The sequence below is a fragment of the Harpegnathos saltator genome, unplaced genomic scaffold (assembly GCF_003227715.2).
Source record: "Harpegnathos saltator strain DR-91 unplaced genomic scaffold, Hsal_v8.6 scaffold719, whole genome shotgun sequence".
Lineage (NCBI taxonomy): Eukaryota > Metazoa > Arthropoda > Insecta > Hymenoptera > Formicidae > Harpegnathos > Harpegnathos saltator.
Genome location: NW_020230559.1, coordinates 116527 through 136943, shown reverse-complemented (window position 1 = coordinate 136943; position 20417 = coordinate 116527). Strand labels below are relative to the sequence as shown.

General features: G+C 50.8%; 1 long non-coding RNA gene across 1 annotated transcript; it reads right to left on the bottom strand.

The window, feature by feature from the left end:
- Positions 1-10887: 10887 nt before the first annotated feature.
- On the bottom strand, positions 10888-11265 carry LOC112590119 (uncharacterized). Its single transcript, XR_003114014.1, has 2 exons — positions 11093-11265; positions 10888-10994 (listed from the first exon to the last, which is right to left on the bottom strand). It is a non-coding gene; the product is annotated as an uncharacterized LOC112590119 (long non-coding RNA).
- Positions 11266-20417: the final 9152 nt, after the last annotated feature.

Below are 20417 nucleotides of genomic sequence, written 5' to 3'. Positions count from 1 at the left end.
AGATTTACCGCCACGAGATACTTACCCCCTCCTCGGTTCGCCCAAAGGGGAGGAAACCAAAAAGAAGACGGAAACAGGAGGGAGAAAAGAAAAGATAAATAAGCGTGTAGAGCTGACGGGTCGCTTTATTTTGAATACACCAAAGCCAACAAAAAAACTCCAAAATTAATACCGAGGAGGAGGAAAAGGGAAAAAAAGAAAGAAAAAAAATTCGAACCCTGACACAAAAAGAAAAAAAATGTATTCCCTCCGGCACGGTACCCGAGAGCGGTATTTACGGTAAGGCGTATGGTCTCAACCGCTCCGACGCCACTCCTCCCGGCAACGCGGGAGCCCGAGACGAAAGAGGAAATTCAAAGAACAAAGAGGGAGAGGGAAGAACGAGACGTTACGTTTTCTTTTTTGTGAAGATCCGTCTCGAACAGCTTCCCGTTTTTCGTATTTTGGTTTTTTTTTCTTTTTTTTTCTCTAAGTCTCGCGCGACTTTTCGTTGTTTTTCCCGGGTTTTTTTGCTGATCACGCTCTACTCCGAGTATTGCGGCTGCTCTCGCTTGGTGGTGTCCTATTGTGCAAGATATTATTGGTGACAATTTTTTTGTGGTTGTTATTATTAGTGATTGCTTTTGTAATTGTTGACTTTTGTCTTGACGACGGTTTGGAGACGGAGCCGTTGTTCCGGGCCAAAGAGCTTTCGAAATTTGAAGTGTCAATTACCGTTATCGGGGCTTCCGCTGCCGTTGTCGCCTTCACACTAAACCTCCTTCTGGGACTGCGAGTGTATCGTACCGCATTCCCGTTTATTGAAATTGTCGGAGGATCATGCCAGAAGATGCGGACCGCGAGGCGTGGGTCTATGAGCTGACACTAGAACAGCTATGAGACCAAGCGATGGCGCGCGGAATAAATGCGACGGGCAACGCGGCGACGCTCCGTGTACGCTTGCTACGTTACGAGCAGGGCGCCGAGACCCTCCGCCGCCGTCACCGGCGGAGGACGCGATGCGTCCGCCACTGTTGAGCGATGACGTTGCGGGGTAGCTAGAGGAACCGGAGTTCGTCGAAAAAGCAATCCTCGCCGAGGAGCAATCGAGCCGAGGAGGTTAGCTCCCGACACATTGAAAGTGCCGACGGTGCGAATATCGTCGCCGTACCGGGCGATGCCGCCGCCGCCGCCGTTATCGCTACCGCCAGAGGAGATACCTCCTCTGTTCGTACCGCAAGCAGGTCCGAGGCCAACCTCGGCCAAACTCGGGCGAGGCCGACCCGAGGGCCAGACCCGCGCCCGAGTCATCCCGCGATGTCGACCAGCGACGCATATAACGTCATGCGTCGCTGGAATATCAGTTTTTCGGGAGAGTGAGGGAGCGACGTCGAGACGTTCCTCCTGCGAATTTCGGAGGGGCGTGACGTAATACCGATTGCCGATGAGGATCTATTCAAGTGTTTACCGTTTTTCCTCACCGGCATAGCCTTACAATGGTACCGGATGAAAAGATCTCGATGGGTTTCGTGGCGCAAGTTCGCGGGAGCAATGCGCGCGCGGTTTGGTGATCCCGATTTCCAGTTTGCGTTGCGTGACGAGATCATGAGGCGCACGCAGGGGGAGCACGAGCCGGTCGCCGATTATTTAACGTGCATCCTAGGGCTGTTCGGTCGGCTCGACCCACCGTGGGGTGAGGTCGAGCAACTCAATTACGCCTATCGCAACATGCTCCCGCGGTTGCAAGTCGCTGTACACCGCGATGATTTCGAGGATTTCGACGCGTTGGAACGGCTCGCCATTCGCGTCGAGCGCAGCTACGCGGCCGCGAGTCAATACCGAGCCCCGCCGCCTCCCGAGAGATCCGTGTGTCCGGATCTCGCCTACCGGCCTCTGCCGCGCTCGTCTCGGCCGTCTCCGACGATGACGGCTGAGAGGGTACCGAATTTACGAGCCGCGGAGAGCGACGCATTTAATGAGCGGGAGCGTCCGCGCGCCGCGGAGGCGACGCGTCGACCGGCGGGAGCGACCCAGCCGGCTCCGGCAAGAGAGGTCGCGGGGCGACCCCTCGAGCCGGGGGCGCGGGGGCGGGGCCAGGAGAAGTACTCGGCAGGAAACTGCCGGGGAAGCGGCCTCCGGACCGGCCCCGCGAAGCGGTTTCGACAAATGTTGGAATTGCGACGCGGTCAGTCATTTCGCACGTGAATGTCGTGCGCCCCCGCGCGTCCACTGTTACCGCTGCGGTAGAGCGCAGCAGACAGTGCGGACGTGTCCCTCCTGTTCGGGAAATGGGGGAAGAAGACGCTAGACAGGGTCCCTGCGTCTTCCCCCGATTCCGAGATCCGCGATATTATACAGAAGGGGTGGCGAGATCGTATAGAGCGCAATAAACAGCCGCCTCCCGAATTAGTACGGAAGGAGAAGCGCGGAAGGCCGCCTACGACCGGATTGGGAGTGCGGGAAAAAAGGGAGGCAGAGGCACTGAGGAAGAAGCAGGAGGCTGAGCAGTGTCTAGAAAAGGACATTGTAGACCTCCTAAATAGAGGGCTGTTGCGGTCCCTGTCGGACAAACACCCCATCGAGGAGGTTTACAAGGACGCTAGTTCGGCAGTGCTGCTGAGGGAGGCTGCTGCAGCAGAACTTGTCTCAGAGGCGAGCCGCGCGCTGGGCGCGATTCGCCTGGTGGCACGGAGGTCGAGGACGCTGAAAGGGACCTTCGTGTCACTAATGAACCGCGCTGTGGCTGCCTCTGAGGCGATACTGCAGACTCTCATAGTGAGAGTTGTAGCCCAAGGCGGGAAGGAAGGAGATAGGTCCCACATAGAAGCAGAGTTAGAGGGAATGAGGGACGAAAACAGAAAGCTGAGGACGGAGAACAGGAGGCTGCCGGAGGAACAGGAGGCGGCGAGGATTATGTCCACGGGCGCCGCACGGGAAGCTACCCAGCCCGACTCAGCTCAGTCCAAACAAGGACGAAGATCGCATGCGGAGGCGACAGCTGGCAGCCGCTCCTCCGCGTCCAAACCGGACGAGAAAGAGGCACCCAGGCGGAGGAAGAAGAGGAAAGTGATCAGGCCACCAATCTGCAAATCCTCCGAATCCTCCGCGACGGCGGAGATAGGGAACTGTGGAGAGATAAAGTCGTATGACGATAATCTGGACTTCTACAGGACGGAACATGCCACCGCCCCGGCACCAGCCCAGAGACCCCCTATCCAGGGAGTCATCAGGGGCCTGAATGAGTCGTTAGCGGTGACGAATATGGACCCGAAGACCAGGAAGGAATATGACAGGCTGACGAACGAGCTCATCCTGTCGGTGGACGCAAGGGCGGACCAGGACCCGGAAGGGAAGGGGTACCGGTCCTTAACAAACAGGATCAGGAGAGGTACAACGGAAAGGGCGGTGATAATGGAAAGGGAAGAGGTTGGGAAGACGTCTCCGAGACAGGCGGCACGGGTCGCTACTCCAGTTCCCGCCTCCCCTGACCAGTGAGGCGAAAGCCGATTTGGTTGGGGGAGGGGAGGGAGGAGCGGTGGCGCGGGCGTCGAGAGTCAAGGAGACAGGCACCCAGAAAAGAAAGAAAAGGAGGAAAAGGCAGAGAGGGAAGGGAGACGGTCATCATCACCGGGAAGATGGAAGGGGTAAGGAGATCGGAACCGGTAAAGACGGGGAAGGACTATCCTCCCCCGGACGAGGGGAAGAGAACTTACGCCCAAACGGTCAGGCAAACTGGGAAGGAGAAGCGGGGCGACAACGGGCACCAGCAGGCGGGACCCAGGAACCAACCCGCCAACCAGCCCCGACCAGTGCCCGCGATCAAATCCACGGGGGGAGAGTGGACCCTGGTGAGAAGTCCCAAAGACAGGAGGAAGAAGGAGGAGAGAAGTGGTAAGATTTCCAGGCCCCCTCCTCTTCAGCCTGCCAGAGGAACGAAGAAGATGGCAGTGGTGCCGAGGCCGCCCAAATCAGCGGCCGTCACGGTCACTTGCCCGCAAGACTCTTACAAGGAGTTTATGGTTGAGGCCAGGCGCCGGATTAAACCAGCGGATGTGGGCATTCCGGGGGCACTTAAAATCCGCACGGCCCGGGATGGGGCCCTGCTAATAAAGGTGCCTGGCCTCAATGCTGGGCCCTCCGCCGACAGGCTTGCCGAGGAACTCGGTAAACTGGCGGCGGAGAAGGGCCCTAGCTATCGCATCCAGAGGCCGGTGAAAACCGCGGCGCTACGGCTCACTGGGCTGGATGCGACGGTCGGGGCCGGAGACGTGACGGCTGCTGTGGCCCTCGCTGGGGGCTGCTCACCATGGATGTCTCCAGGGGCGAATTACAGTTTACCCAGCGAGGTACGGCCACGGCAGTGGTGCGGTGCCCGTTGGCGGCAGCCTCGAAGGTTGCCGCCGCGGGGCGGGTCCAGGTGGGCTGGACCCGAGTCGGGGTGACGGCACTTGCCCGCTCGCGCGGCCCTCTGCTTCCGTTGCATGGAGCAGGGGCATGTACGCGAGCGGTGCAAGAGCGCTGTCGACCGCAGCGAAAATTGCTATCGCTGCGTTACCCCCGGCCACCGCGCCAAAAACTGCAGGGCTGCTGTGGCACACTGTCCTGTATGTGCTAAAGCTGGGAAGCCAGCTGGCCATAAGGCCGGCGGACTAGCGTGCAAACCACTTACAGGCAGGCAGAAGAGAAGGAGGGAGGCCTATGTAAAGAGTCTGCCCGGGCCTAGCCCTGAAAGGGAGACGGCGAACGCTCCCCCCGCTCCGGCGAAGGACGATAGGAGGGACCAGCGAGCCTCTCTGCGGACAGTCGGAGCCGAGGTAAGGGAGAAGACCAAACCGGCCTCCTCTCCCACGAGGGATGAGGAAAGGATGGCGAGCAACGATCGCACCCTGGACCCCACCGCTCCGATGGAGGAGGTACTCCCCCAGAGAGAGAAAAGGAAGAGCGAGGCCCTGGAGGCGGCCCGCCCTGCGAGGACACCGGAGGCGAGGCCGAAGGAGAAGAAAGACAAGAAGTCAGCAGTCCCCCCGGAAAGGACGGATAAGGTGAGGAGGGTGGAGGTTCCCAAGACCCCACCCCCAACGACCGTAATAGTGGAGTCGGAGGACACGCCATCCCCGGCTCCCCCTGTTGGCATCCTCCCCTCGTACTCCCGAGAGGAGGGAGAAGCTAAGACAGGGACCCCCCCAGTTAGGGACCTCCGAGGTTGCACCCGAGGAGGAAACAGAGCGAAATGCCACCATTGAGGCACCCGTAATGGAAGCCACCACCACAGCCATAGTTTTCCCAGAGGAGACGGAGGCGGCGCAGTCGCCGCCCGAGGTCTCTCTAGGGGGAACGGAAGAGGAGCGCTCGGAGGAGGCGTGAAGGCCTAGCTTTCACGCTCCTCCGGGTCTTCCAGGCCAATCTAGGCAACGGTGCCCGTGCCCAAGATCTGTGGATGCATAGACTTGCGGAGATGGGCGCCAGCCTAGGATTGGCCATTGAGCCGCGCTGCGTTCCGGTCGGGAATCAAAACTGGCTGGATAGCGAGTGCGGCTTGGTGGCCGTAGTGGCCAGACTCGCAACGGGCGCCCTCCCTGTAAAATCAGGAGGAAGGGGCGCTCGTTTGTGGCGGTTGACTGTGGGCCCATCACGGTAGTGGGGGTATATTTACATCCCCGCACCAACAAGGAAGGCCTATGCGAGCTCGCCCGTGTAACGAGGATCCTAGACAGGGTTGGGGACGTGGTACGGCAGTGCCACCCCCGACCCACAATTGTCGCCGGGGACTTCAACGCCCACTCGGAGGAGTGGGGTTGCGGTCCCTGGCAAAGGGACCCTCGGGGCGAGGCCGTGGCCGATTGGGCGGCGAGATTGGGCTTCGTGTTGATCAACACGGGGTCCACCAGCACCTACGTGCGACCGGACGGGGGAGGCGCATCAATCATTGACCTGACGTGGGCCTCCCCCTCGGCTGCGCGGTTATTCCAGCGGTGGGTGGTGGAGAAGGAGAGAGTCACTGTCTGACCATAGATATGTGGCGTGGCTCCGACTCCCCACCCCCCGCCGGAGGCTGGAGCGCCGCTCAGGGGAGGGGGACTTCCCCTCCCAAAGAGATGGGCCCTCGGTCAACTGGACGCGGATAGGTTTCAGGCGGCCGTCCTCGCGGCAACCTGGCACATGAATCAGGAGCCAGGTGTACGGGACCCCCACCCCCCCTCGAGGGGGCTAAGGAGGTAGTGGGCATTATGGCGTCGGCTTGTGACGCCGCGATGCCCCGGTCCCACCCCCGCCGGCGCCGGGCTGCGTATTGGTGGACGCAGGAGCTCGCGGAACTCAGTGACTCCTGCGTTCAGGCCAGACGGGAGTTTACCCGGGCCCGGCGCAGAGGCGGGGACGCCGCGGGGGCAAGGGAGGGCTCGCACCCGTGCGAGGGAGGCCCTCAAGGTCGCCATCGTCGAGGCCAAGGAGAGAGCTTAGGAGCGCTTGGTGGACTCCCTGGATGAGGACCCGTGGGGGCGCCCGTACAAGCGGACGGTCGGCAAGATACGTCCGTGGGCACCCCCGCCGATGGAGTCCATGAATCCCCAGGACCTTAGGGGGCTCCTCGACACCCTCTTTCCGAGGGCAGAGGGCCCCCCCCTAGGATCACCGTTCCTGAGGCTCAAGACGGGGACTGGGACGAGAATATGGGGATCCCGCCGTAGGAGTTCACCAGGCTCGGGGCTACGGGCAAAGTTCCTGGCCCCGACGGAATTCCTGGCCGCGCCTGGGCTCTCACCCTTGGCGACGGAAACCTATCCGCCGCCACGCAGGAGGCATTAGAAGGGTGCCTCAAGAAGGGAGTCTTCCCCCAAGAGTGGAGGAGGGCCAAGTTGGTCCTCCTCCCCAAGGAGAGTAAGGTGCCCGGTGGGCCGCCGGCCTATAGGACGATTTGCCTACTGAACGAGGCGGGCAAGATGCTGGAACACATTATCGCGGACCACCTCGTCCAGCACCTGTCCCTGGAAGGGCCGGATCTCCACAACCAGTACGGGTTCAGGCTCGGACGATCGACGCTGGATGTACTCCAGCACGTCCGGGTCCTGAGCCGTACTGTCGTGGAGGAGGGGGCGGAGTGTTGCTGGCGGTATGATATCACCAACATGTTCAACACTCTGCCCTGGCCGGAGATAGGACGGGCGTTGGAGCACTATGGTGTTCCCGCCTATCTCCGGCGCATCCTAGCGGCCCATTTCAGGGACAGAGACTTCGCCTACACGGGAAGAGGCGGGGTCGAAGGCCGGCGGCAAATGGAACGCGGTGTTCCGCAAGGGTCCGTGTTGGGGCCCCTCTTATGGAACATCGCGTTCGACCGAGTGCTGCGAACTCCCCCCCCCCCTCGGCTGCCACGTGGTCTGTTATGCAGACGACACGTTGGTACTAATCGAGGAGGATTGGAGGGAGGCTCACCTCCGGGTGGAAGCAGCTCTGCACTCGATGGTGGGGACCATCAGTGACCTCGGGCTCAAAGTGGTCCCCCAGAAGACCCAGGCTATGCTCTTTCATGGCCGGGATCAGGGGAGGCCGCGAAGGACCCGGGTCCTGGTGGACGGCGTCCGCGTCCGCGTCGAGCCCACGATGAAATATCTATTGACGTTGGACAGCCGGTGGAATTTTGGGCCCCATTTTAGGCGCCTAGCCCCCCGGGTCCGCAAAGTGAGCACGGTACTGGCCGGGCTCATGCAGACCCAAGGGGGGCCTGGATGGCGGGCACGCCGCCTTTACGTGGGAGTCGTACTCTCGGTCGCCCTATACGGGGCGCCTATATGGGCGCCCCGACTCCTGGCCACCCGTCGCAACCGAGACCTGCACCGGCAGGCCACGCGACTGGCGCTGGTGAGGGCGATACGGGGGTACGCTACGGTCTCCCACATGGCGGCGGCCACCCTGGCCGGCTCCCCCCTAATGGAGCTCCTAGCCGAGGAGAGGCATCTCCTCTATTGGCGGATAAAGGAGCTCCGCGAAAGGGGGGAAGGGCCATCGGCCAGGGACCTGAGGGTCCTCAAAACCCAGACTGGTGACCGGATCCTCGACAAATGGTCGGCCGAACTGGCCGACTCGCGAGGATTCGGCCACCAAACGGCCGAGGCTGTCCGCCCCTGCCTACCGGAAATGGTAGGCAGGCGGGGACGCGGACTCTCCTTCCATATGGTGCAGGTACTGACCGCGCATGGTTGCTATGGGAAGTACCTGCACCGAATTGGGAAGGAGAACACCATCGACTGCTATCACTGCCCGGAGCCGGAGGACTCGGCGCGGCATACCCTTGTGAAATGCGAGGCGTGGAGCCAGGAGCGCTGAGTCCTGGCCCGAGCGGTGGGGTGCAACGCGGAGGACATTTCGCTCCCGCGCATGGTTCGGGCCATGTGCGGGAGCGAGGAAGTATGGGGGGCGGCGGCCTTCTTCTGCAGGGACGTCATGTCCCAGAAGGAGGCCGCCAAGTGGGAACGCAGGTCCGAACCCGATCGCGGCAGGCGGCGGGGCGGAAGGCGGCGCTCCCCGGGAGATGACAGCGGCCCCGAGGTAGCACCGGCCGAGGTGAGGCGGAGGTGACCAGTTATCCGGAGACCTCCGCCGCCTCGGGGCCGACTCCGGACGCGCGGGGGAGGGAGGCCGGAATGGGACTGAGATCCCCCACCCGCGCTCCCCCGCGCGTCAGTATAGGTAGGGAAGGGGGGAACGAGGCCCTCTGGGAAAGTGTCTCGCTCCTCCGCCCCCCCGGAGTGGGAACTCTATGGGGTGGGGGTGGGAAGTGGGGGTGGATGTCCCTCCCCTCCCATAATCGTTACCGGAAGGCCAACCTGGTCGGTCTAGACGACCGGGGCGCTGCGCCCTGAACCTCCTCCTCAGGGAGAAGGGGCGCGGCACTTGGGCGTAGGGCTCGACAACGAGTCCTGGGGCCGGGGTGTCGGAGAGGGGAAGTTGGCGCAGTTCCCCTGACTCCCCCCATCTCGGCCCGACTGGTAGACATCCCGCAGGGGTTTTAGTGAGTAAGAGTCTCACATAACTGCCTGCCCCTCCCAGGGGGCGGGGGATACCCATGATGGTTTTCCCCCGCGTTACCAAAAAAAAAGAAGGTCGTATGCAGCGCTCCAGGGGAGCAGGCGAGCGTCCCTGTGTTTTATCGAAATTATAATTGGTGAGTTTCCCTGCTCGGATTGGTCGATACCGGTCGACCGATCGAACCCTTTTTGGTGCTGAGAGTATCGGCGCAGTCCGCGAGCAGGGGATGTCGTTTTCGTATACCGAGTCTTTCCGAATCCGTCTGGCGGACGGAACGTTGACCACGCTCGGCGGGTCAACGGACGTGGAGCTCGAATTGGAGGGACGCAAAGAGACGCTCGTTGTCGGCTTTTTACCGAAGCAGCCGCTCGCAGTGCCGGCTATCCTAGGGATGGACTTTCTCGCGAGATTTCGCCTGATTATCGATTTCGCCAGAGGCGAATGGAGTTTCGCGGATGATACGCTGAGCCGCCATCCCTTCTGTAATGAGCGCGGACAACAGAGCTTTTGTTGCGGGGTCTCGGAATTGTCGCGAGAGCAAGAGAACGAGATTCCGTTTTTCCATCGGAAGAAAAAACATATTCGTTTTGGGCCTCGAAGAGAGCGATTCGTTTTTCGATCCGTAACGAGAAGAACCGCTTTCCGCTCGACGAGGAGCGTATCGTTTAGTATTCGTGAGAGGAACGTTTTTTGGTGTTCCGACGGCTAATAACGATCAGTACCGTACCTCTCTCGCATTTTGGAAGTTCCGATCTCGATCGGGGATTAGCGAGTGGAGTGCAGTGCAGTGCATTGCGGCCTCCAGCCAGACGAGACACGCGGAGGAGAGGAGCTACCTTCGACCTCAACCCCGGACCGACCCGCCCGAGGACCGTCGAAAGCCACGCCGCCGGGAGGTCCCCGAAATTGCAAGGCCGTCCACCTGCTCTAGTTGTTCGGCGTCTCGCTTTCGTGTCGTGTCCCGCAAACTTATTGTGCGAGCGAGCAGTGTCGATTCCGCAGAATTAACGCGACGGGTATTTGTAACGGCCCGCGGGGTCAAGGAGCGTGTCGAGTCCCGAAACAGAATGAATCATGATACCGTTTAAAATACCGCATTCTTTTGGTTTCTCACCCGTTCCCGAATTTCCGACTGAACCTCCCCTACTACCGACTTAAAATCTCGAGGAGCTGCCGGTCCCGTCGGATTCTCGCGTCGCGGTCATTCGGCTGTTTTTTTTGTGTTGGTGATCGGTGCGGCTATCCGTACCTGGCGCCCAACTTACAAGGAGATGACGCAACCTGTTTCATCGATTTCAACACGAGTCATAGCACACTCGATAGCTATGACGCAGGGTGTATAAACGCCCTAACATTATATGCGTGAATGCGTCTTTGTTTACGAATAATTTGCAGTTAAAGTTTGGCTCACGGAGCCGTGCCACGCATAGGGCGCAAGTTGCGACACTCTTTCACGAAGCCGGCGTGGCTGAGCAGACAGAGGCTCCCGCGCCGCGAACACTTTTGCGCCGACGACGGTGTTCGAGTGCCGCCAACGACTGGTTCGTTTTTTTTCTCGTATGTAAAGACATGTAATAAATATTTTTATATTGTTCTTATGTATAATTCCTTTTTTTGTTTCTATGCTATTAATCAAGGCTAATTAGGAGAGTCAGGTCTTTCAAATATGAACACAACTTTTTTATTAATTACAATAAAATGTTTTTGTCCGTATCAAAACACATATACACACACATAAGACAAATATAAGCCACACAAATGAAAGTTACGTATTATAAAATGTGGTCATGCTGTCGCAACTCTGCGGATGGAATGCCGTATAAAAGCATGTAAAACATAATAGTTTTTTGCACCAACTGCATGTAATGAACGCATAATTTTTTGCACAAATACACTTTTGACTATGTATAGTTGGTGGAAAACATATTTGATTGACGTTGTAAAATACCTCGCGACTGTCAACAAGACTGGACGGAAATTGTATCAGTCATCTGCAAATATGAATTCAATATAATTGATATTGTATACAAGGCCAATAACAATATGTACAAATATATCTTTCCATTGCTCACATATTCAACATATTTACCTCGAAGATATTCTATTGCGTCCGTCAACTCTTCTTTCGTAATATCACATTTTGCTAGATTTTGCACATAGCTGATCGTTGCTTCATCTACAAACGTGGTTTCCACTTTTAACACGAGTTTAAGAGCTCTCCCTCTTCCTCTCTCTCTCTCTCTCTCTCTCTCTCTCTCTCTCTCTCTCTGCCATTCTCTTCCTCTCATTCTCCCACTCTCATACTCCCTTTCTCACACTCACTCGCATACTCTCTCTTATTCCCTCCCTCCCTCCCCCTCCCTCCCTCCCTCCCTCCCTCTCTCTCTCTCTCTCTCTCTCTCTCTCTCTCTCTCTCTCTCTCTCTCTCTCTCGTTATATTTATTACCATTACCCGGTAAAGAAGAAAAAATATATTATAGCTTATTATTTTATTTTATAAAATTGTTAACCTGATATAATCCCATTATAACTCCTTTCGTACAAACTGTTACCCAGCTGTCATTCGCCGCGATGACAGCTGCGAGCGACACGAATGCAGCCGTGACCGATCCAGACGATCGAGACAGTCGAGACGGCCAATCAACATCGCGGAAAAGAGGCATCAACGTTTCGATAAGAAATACATTCCCGATTACACGCACTTTTTAGAGAGGATCATCTTTTTCTACTAGTTAATTTGAATAACTTTTATCTGGAACATTTTTTTATTTGCCTAATATTTTTTGAGATATTTAAGAGAAACATGGTAACGTTTACAATATTTAATTCACAATATCTCGCTAACTATTTGTCGGAAGAAAAAACAATATGAGACTTTTTTACTCTATTTTGTCTCAAGAATATATTATTACAATAGCGTCCTGACTTTTGTTAATTTGATTTTGAAATTTCAAAACATCAATAAGTTAACAAGGAAGACAACAACAAGATCACAACAAGGAAGACAAATAGCAAGATATTGTAGGTTAAATATTGAAAAAGTTACTAAGTTTCTCTTAAATATCTCAAAAAATTAGGCAAATAAAAAAATATTACAGGTAAAAGTTGTTCCAATTAACTAGTAGAAAAAGACGATATAATAAAAAATTGCGGCTTCTATTTGAGAAAAGTAATGATCAGTGAATATCTCGAAAGTGGGGCCATCTGTAAACAAACTGATATAGTTTTATGTATTCCTTGAAATCGTACAACTTTTGTCTGAAATTTTTCGATTTAACGAAATGTTTCTGAGATATCAAGTTGTCTAAAAAGTATTGAGTGCGCCTTTTGCGCAGGAGATAGCGTTAGTGTCCCAAATCTCAGGGTATATGAGTCGCAGCAGGTCAAGCCTAACGTCATTTGACAACTGACAGTTGAAGCTAGTAGACGTACAAAAAGTGTTGGAATTCTTATAATCAGACGTAAGATTGTAACGATACATACAGGCGAGTGTATCGTTACGCTGACTGCCGCTGAACATCACGCGGCAGTCAGCTGAGCGCGCACCCCCCGACCCGCGCTGTCACCGCGCTTTTCAACGCGCTCACCCGAGGCTAGCCGAAGACCCGGCAGCAACGCTCGGGAACGATCGGCCACCGAGCCGAACTCGCGGCGCCGCCGAAACGATCCTCGGCGAACGTCGCATACTCACGATTAATCTCGATCAAATTCGGATTAATCAACGAAAGGAACCGAAGACGGCAAATGACGAGTATATAAACTCGACAGTTTTTGGCAAGAGTCAGTCTTGGGATAGGCCTCAAGCAGTCTTTGGAGAGTCTTCGAAGCATCTCAGGAAATCGTCTAGGAATAGCCGTCAGAAAATCTGCAGAGCGCCTCCAGGAGATTGAGAGTTTCGAGTAAGTAATCTACCAGGCATCCGCGATTGCTTCTTGTTCTTTGCGATATAGAGATCGAACGGCGAGTTTGCCGTTGCTCCGGTGTGTTCTCCGGAACGATTCTCTTTTGTACCGACCATGCAATATAAAGATCGAACGGCGAGTTTGCCGTTACTCCGGTGTGTTCTCCGGAACGATCTTCGTTTGTGCCGTCTTTGCGATATAGCGATCGAACGGCGAGTTTGCCGTTACTCCGGTGTGTTCTCCAGAACGATTTTCTTTTGTGCAGTCCTTGCGATATAAAGATCGAGCGGCGAGTTTGCCGTTACTCCGGTGGGTTCTCCGGAAGAGAGAGAGAGAGGGAGAGAGATTGTGCGAGTGAGAGAGAGAGAGAGAGAGAGAGAGAGAGAGAGAGAGAGAGAGTGAGAGAGAGAGAGAGAGAGAGAGAGAGAGAGAGAGAGAGAGAGAGAGAGAGAGAGAGAGAGTGAGAGAGAGAGAGAGTGAGTGAGAGAGAGAGAGAGAGAGAGAGAGAGAGAGAGAGAGAGAGAGAGAGAGAAGGAGAGAGAGCTTAAGATGGTCTTGAATAGAAATTCTAGTAGTTGAAATTTTCATTGATTAGTCGGTGACGCGTTACTATGCAGGAAATATGTGTAATGGAATTTCAAAATGTACGCGCCTAATACATTGTATATTGGAGTCGGATATTATCGAACTTATATTCCAGGTTTTATTTTATATTTATAATGTTTATTCTTAATTTTAATATGAATATTCTAAAGTGGCGCGCGCGTAGCGCGCGTTTGCAGTGTTCTTGGCTTTAATAAAAAGTACATATCAATCGAAAATCGAAATCTCTCGAATATCTCGAAATGTTGAAGCCTCTTTTCCGCGATGCTGATTGGTCGTCTCGACGACGTTGCGTTGCGGTCGGCTTCGTGCCGTTTGCGGCTGTCATCGCAGCGAATGACAGCCGAGTGACAGTTTGTACGAAAGGAATAATAACGTGGTTATATCAGGTTAACAATTTTATAAATTGTTTATAAATTATGAAGTGTGTTTGCCGTGATAATTCTGAAGAGAAAAGCTTCGGAAGAAAGATGGATAATATCAGATGAGTAACAATATCGTTGAATACATATAAGAAATATGTAAGGAAGAAGAATTTGTCTGCTTTGTGTCGTTTTTACTTTTTACAGTTAAAACATAAAAGAGAAAGGAAGAAAAGAAGAGGGAATGAAACAGAAAAAGAACAGAATGCGAGAAGAATAGAAAAGGATCAAACGCAAGAGAAAATGTTAATGTCTGACCACAACATAATGCTTTATGGTGCTTCATTTTTTAAATTATTTTATTTATTTTTTTCAATTATTTTTATTATTTTTGTGTGAGCGAGAGATTGTGTGAGAAAGAGTGTGAGAGAGAGAGAGAGGGAGAGAGAGAGAGAGAGAGAGAGAGAGAGAGAGTGTTAGAGAGAGAGTGTACAAGAGAGGAGAATGTGAGGGAGAGAGTGAGAGTGTGAGAGTGTGACAGAGGGAGTGTATGAGAGAGAGAGAGAGAGAGAGAGAGAATGTGCGAGAGGGGGGAGAGGGAGGGAGGGAGGGAAAGACTGAGGCACAGAGGGAGAGAGGGAGGGGGGAGAGGGAGAGAGAGTGTGACAGAGAGAGTGTTAGAGAGGTGTGTGTGTGTGTGTGTGTGTGTGTGTGTGCGTGTGCGTGTGCGTGTGCGTGTGCGTGTGAGAGAGAGAGAGAGAGAGAGAGAGAGAGAGAGAGAGAGAGAGAGGAGGGAGGGAGGGGGGAGAGAGGGAGGGAGAGAAAGTGGGGGGAGAAGAGATAGAGCTTAAGATGGGCTTGAATAGAAATGTTGGACGTCGAAATTTTCATTGATTACGCGTTACTATCCAGAAAATATGTGTCATGGAATTTCAAACTGTATGCGCCTAATACATCGTATGTTGGAGTCGGATATTATCGAACTTATATTATACTCCAGGGATTATTTTTGATTTATATTTATTCTGAACTTTAATATGAATAAGCTAAAATGGCGCGCGCGCAGCGCGCGCTTGTAGTGTTCTAGTATAATAAAAAATTGAGGCTTCTATTTGAGAAAAGTAATGATGAGTGAATATCTCGAAAGTGGCGCCATCTGTAAACAATCTGATATAGTTGTTTTATGTACCTCTTGAAACAATACAACTTTTGTCTGAAACATTTTTCGATTTAATGCAGTGTTTTTGAGATATTTAAGTGGATCCTTTAAAATAGGACACTGTATATAAAGGGTGTTCAATTTTAAAGTTTACAGTGTTATATTTCGCAAACCGATGATTTTATTGAAAAATATTTCAAACAAAAGTTGTAAGGTTCAGAGGGAGACATCTGGCGATGACCTTGGCTTGACCTTGCATTATCATTTGAAGGTCACGTAAAGGTCAACTTTAAAATCCTAAATGCAACTCCCCATTTTTTATTACATATTCTTGTAGCCCTTGTCGAGATGTTTCCAAAACACTACCTACTTTTGTCTTTTGCGTAAGCCATTCCCAAGCTAAGAAACTTCAAAGTTGACATACTACCGGCATTCGTATTACCCGATGTACACTGCGGGAATGTTGTTCGGTCGGATTTGTACATCATAATGGCCCTAAAAAGGGCCGATTGTGTGCATGTGTGTAGGGGAGGGGCTCATTCATCATATATTTTCGAAAACGCCGTCATCGACAACATTCTAACTCGCTTTTCGAAACTTTCGACGAGTTTCAGAAGAACGTTTGCTGAAATCGCTCGGCACGCATTTCTGATGCGATCCATTATATCCGCCGTCGTTGGCGGTTGACGAAACACTGCGTCTTTCAAAAATCCCACAGATAAAAATCCGGAGGAATAAAATCGGGTTAGATGGTAGGAGGAGTAAAGTAAAGTAGGAGTAAAGTAGGGTGATCTTGATGGCCACCAAACTGAACCATCCCGACCTACCCATCGATGAGGGAAAGTGGCATCGAGGTGATTACCGAAGGAAAGTAAACTATGATGTACAAATCCGAGCAACCTCCCCGCGGTGTACATCGGGTAATGCGAATGTCGGCAGTATGTCAACTTTGAAGCTTCATATCTTAGGAATGGCTTACACAAAAGACAAAGTAAGTAGTGTTTTGAAAACATCTCGACAAGGGCTACAAGAATATGTAATAAAAAGGGGGGTTCCATTTAGGATTTTAAAGTTGACTTTTACGTGACCTTCCAAACAATCCAAGGTCAAGCCAAGATCACCGTCAGATTCCCCCTCTGAACCCTACAACTTTTGTTTGAAACATTTTTCAATAAAATCATTGGTTTGCGAAATATAGCAACTATAAGCTTTAAATTTGGACACCCTATATAAATCTCAGGTTAAGCTGATCGCACGATGATCCAGATTGATTATTATATCGGAAAAAAAATAAAAAACAATGATTGTACTGTCGTACAGGTTAGCAACTGCCTCCTCTAGTCCCCTTCCATCAAGAATGGAGATGGAAGGAAAAAAGATTAGAAGAAGTGAAGGAATATAAATATCTCGGGTACACAGTGCAGAATAACGGAGGACAAGAAGCGCATGTAAGAGAAAGAAATAGAAAGGCGGCGGTAATGGGAATGGTATGGAGAATAGGGAAGAGGGTGTGGAGAAAAGACTGGAAAAGAAGATTGTGGTTGTATGATATGACTGGTATGGACGGTGATGGGATATGGAGCGGAGGTATGGGGGTGGAAGGAAAAGAAGGAACTGGAAGGGATATACGATAGGTACATAAGATGGACGATGGGGGCAGAGGGAAAAACGCCAGGGTACTTGGTGAGGACGGAAATAAGGAGGGAAAAGATGAGGGAGAGAGCAGGGAAGAGAGAGTGGAATTTTGAAAAGAAGCTGCAGGAGGGAGAGGTGGCAAGGAGATGCTGGCAGGGAATGAAGGAAAGGTGGAAGAGGAAGAGAATGATAGGAAAGTGGGAACAAGAGAGATGGACGTTCATGAAGGAGAGAGGGAAGAAAAGCGGGAGATAATGGAATACGAGGAGGTAGAAGGAAAGGATAGAGAATTACAATGGGAAAAAAGATGGAGAAAGATAAGGGATTCAAAATACAACAAATGGTACAGATATGTGAAAGGAGAAGGGATACCGGAATACTTAGAGAAGGAATGGGTAGAGGGGAGATGGAGGAGGGTGTTGAGATTCAGGATGGGAAATGAAATGAGGGAGAGAGAATATTGGGAGGAGAAGGAGAAAAGGAAGTGTAGAGTGTGCATGGAAGAAGAAGAGATATGGGAACACGTATGGGAGGAGTGCATGAGATGGAAAGGAAGTGAAGAGGTGGGATGGGCAGGAATAGTGGAGAAGATATTGGGAGGGGGAGGAGAGAGAGAAAAGTGGATGAGGATGGTAGAAGAGTGGAGAGAGGGTAGTGGGGAATAACGGGGTAGGGGGAGAGAGATGGGTGGGGGGAGGGAGATAAAGAGAGTGGGGGAGCGTAAGAGTGTGAGAGAGAGAGTGAAAGAGTGGAAACGGAAGTCCCACCACAATAATAATAAATATAAATAAGTAGTATATAAGATAGAGTTAAGTAGTGTGTAAGTAGCATATATAGTAAGTGGTATATAAGATAATTAGGCCGGAGAGAGGGTGTGTGTGTGTGTGTGAGGGGTAAGTGGGGAGCGAGATGCGTAGGATGCAGAGTGTAGGGCGGCGGCGGAGAAATTGTAGAAGGAATTGTAACTCCAAATAGGAGAACAATAAATACATACATACATACATATTCCCCTTCCATCGAGAATGTACAAGAGAGAATGCACAGTAAAAACTGTTGAAAAACTATCGAGAATTAACTAGAACGAGTATCGTGTTTATACGTGCCATATCAACATGCAGAATAAAGGCCAAGTGGAATATCGCTCTGTCTTACTAATATTATCTACTATAGTTTATTTCTTCTAAGTTTTCACAGTGTATGTACAATGTATGTCTAAAAATATAAGTTTTCACAGTGTATGTACAATGTATGTCTAAAAATATTATCAAATCTTTTCAAGAGATGAGAGAAACGAAATTTTGTATGTACACTGTGGTGCATCATATCGTGCGGCGTCAGGGGAAGTACTTCTCCTCCAGCCGTCCCCTTCTACTGCGCATTTTCTCTGCGCTTCCTCCTCTAGCGATCCGAGATCCGATCACCGGAGGAGAAGTCCCCTGACGGAGGAGAAAGATACCCTGACGCCGCACGATATGATGCACTACAGTGTACTATCTTCAGTCATACTTTAATCAGAGCAATTACTCTTGAATAATGAATATAGAATTAAAATCTTTTATTATAAAAATACATTGTTTACGAAAACAATAATCACAAAGCGAAATATTTTATTTTGTCAATCCTTTTTGTGAAATAATATTTTTATAGTAACATTCTATATATGAACATTTTGTACATAATATTTAGCATCTATAAAACTCTTCTACTACATTTAATGCATCTCGTATCTGTCCTATATACATTTTACTGCATTTTTTTGTAAGCTTAAACTTTTACTTCACCTAGTATATGATAGACAAAAACAAAGATTTAATTTGGATACTGTCTCTCTCAGTTTAAGGGCATATGGCGAAAACGCAGGCAATACTCTGTTACGTCCTGCAGATTTAATTAGCAAAAATTCTTTCCTCTCGCGGATTTATATTCTCCTAATATAACTATAATAGGAATATATATACATATATAAATATAAATTAAAAAACAGACCCATCTGGCGAACAGCCGTCGCGCCAAATGAAAGGCGATTTGGAAAAATTTCATAACAGGAAACAGTGCCCTGTTGTAAAAATCTACACGTCTTCGTTTAAAGTTTATATCTGGGTAGTGTTCGCCAAGTGTGTCCGTCGTCCTAGCTATAAAAATTTGAAACTCCGCGCTAACAAACCTTCAGTAAAACACAGCAACTCAGAGCATTCTTGCTCTAAAACTTGAAATTTACATCTTCCCAATCCAAAACCATATGTGCCCTATCAGTTAACCAACAAAGTTTACTTCACTGATAGTCGTAAAATCTGATCTCAGCCTTTGATTTACGGCATCTTGACTTTTCCAGCTGGCCACTTGTATACATATCTCTATCTCACAAAAATTCACCACCATCACACTTGTCGCGCCTAATCATAACCTATCCACTCAAAACTATGAGACATCCACGCTCCATCCCTTATCCCATCTATATTCACGTCTTCTAGAACTAACTGTCTCCTCCCACGATGTCTTTTAACTTCGCTAATGGCTAAGACTTTTTCCCACTACTGTCAACCAGGACCAATAATAAAAATTAGTAACAAAATCTTTAACTTCATTGGGTTCTCCTTAGGGCTTCACCCCTCCCTCAAAGGGCCATCTCTCTACCCACCTTGATAGCTTCTGCCTCCGATCATTGATATAAAAACCGCGGTAATCCGCCTCCGCAAACAGAAGAACACGGAAACGAAAAAGCTCAGACTCGCACTCTCACGCAGATATTCAGAACTCAGATATTCAGAACTCGGATATTCAGATCTTGAGCATTAGGATTCAGATTCAAATCTTCAGAATTCAAGTTCAATCAAATATTTAGTATTCAAATATTCAAGCATTCGGATTTTGGAAAAAGTGCGGGCTTCCTCTTTATATAAGTGAACGACTATTTGGTGCCTCAATCGGAATACGAATATTGGAAACGAGAACACCTACGCAGATCTGCGCCATTCTCACTTCTGCTTGTGTCAACTCATCCTGAATCAGTAGTAAGTTTCATTTTCTTTACTTTATCTTTCCTACTTCTATTTTATTTATTCCACCCTTGTTTTGAAATCCAGTTTTAGTGGGCCATTACCGTCATTCAGTGGTATCCATCCAACAAGTCCTTCGTTTCTTTGAGACGGTGTACGGGACTAGAGATCTATATGAATTCGAACATCATTTGCAATATCTCCGTTCCATTATAAATATTTCACTTGAAACAGACTTTCACCCAGACCCGACACTCCTACCCCCTTTTCTACTCCGACGTCTATTAGTCCTCCCTCGTCTCTCCCACGCGCATCCACTCCTTCTACCCCTTCAATCTCATATCCGTCTCTTTTTCTGAACTGTCCACTCCTTTAAATTCGCCATACCACTCTCGTTCCCCTTCACCTGATTAACTTCCTATTCATGTTCGTTCTCTGTCCCATCCTTTTCTTTTTCCATTTCATACACACACACACACACACACACATACACTCATTCGTCTAGATATAATTATCTTAATAAATCTGTAAAATTCAAACCGCGCCGTTATATACTATAATTAATAAATTTGCTAATTCAAACCGTACCGCTATATCATTTCGTCATCTTTATTTTAATAAATCTGTTAATAGTTAATTTCATCAAATGATTTCAAAATCACACCCACCCTTCCAACAGTCAACTCATGGTCCTATCCCCGGTAAAGGAACTCGCGTCTTTGACTGAAAAACGAACTGCTCGTCGTACGTCGGTGTC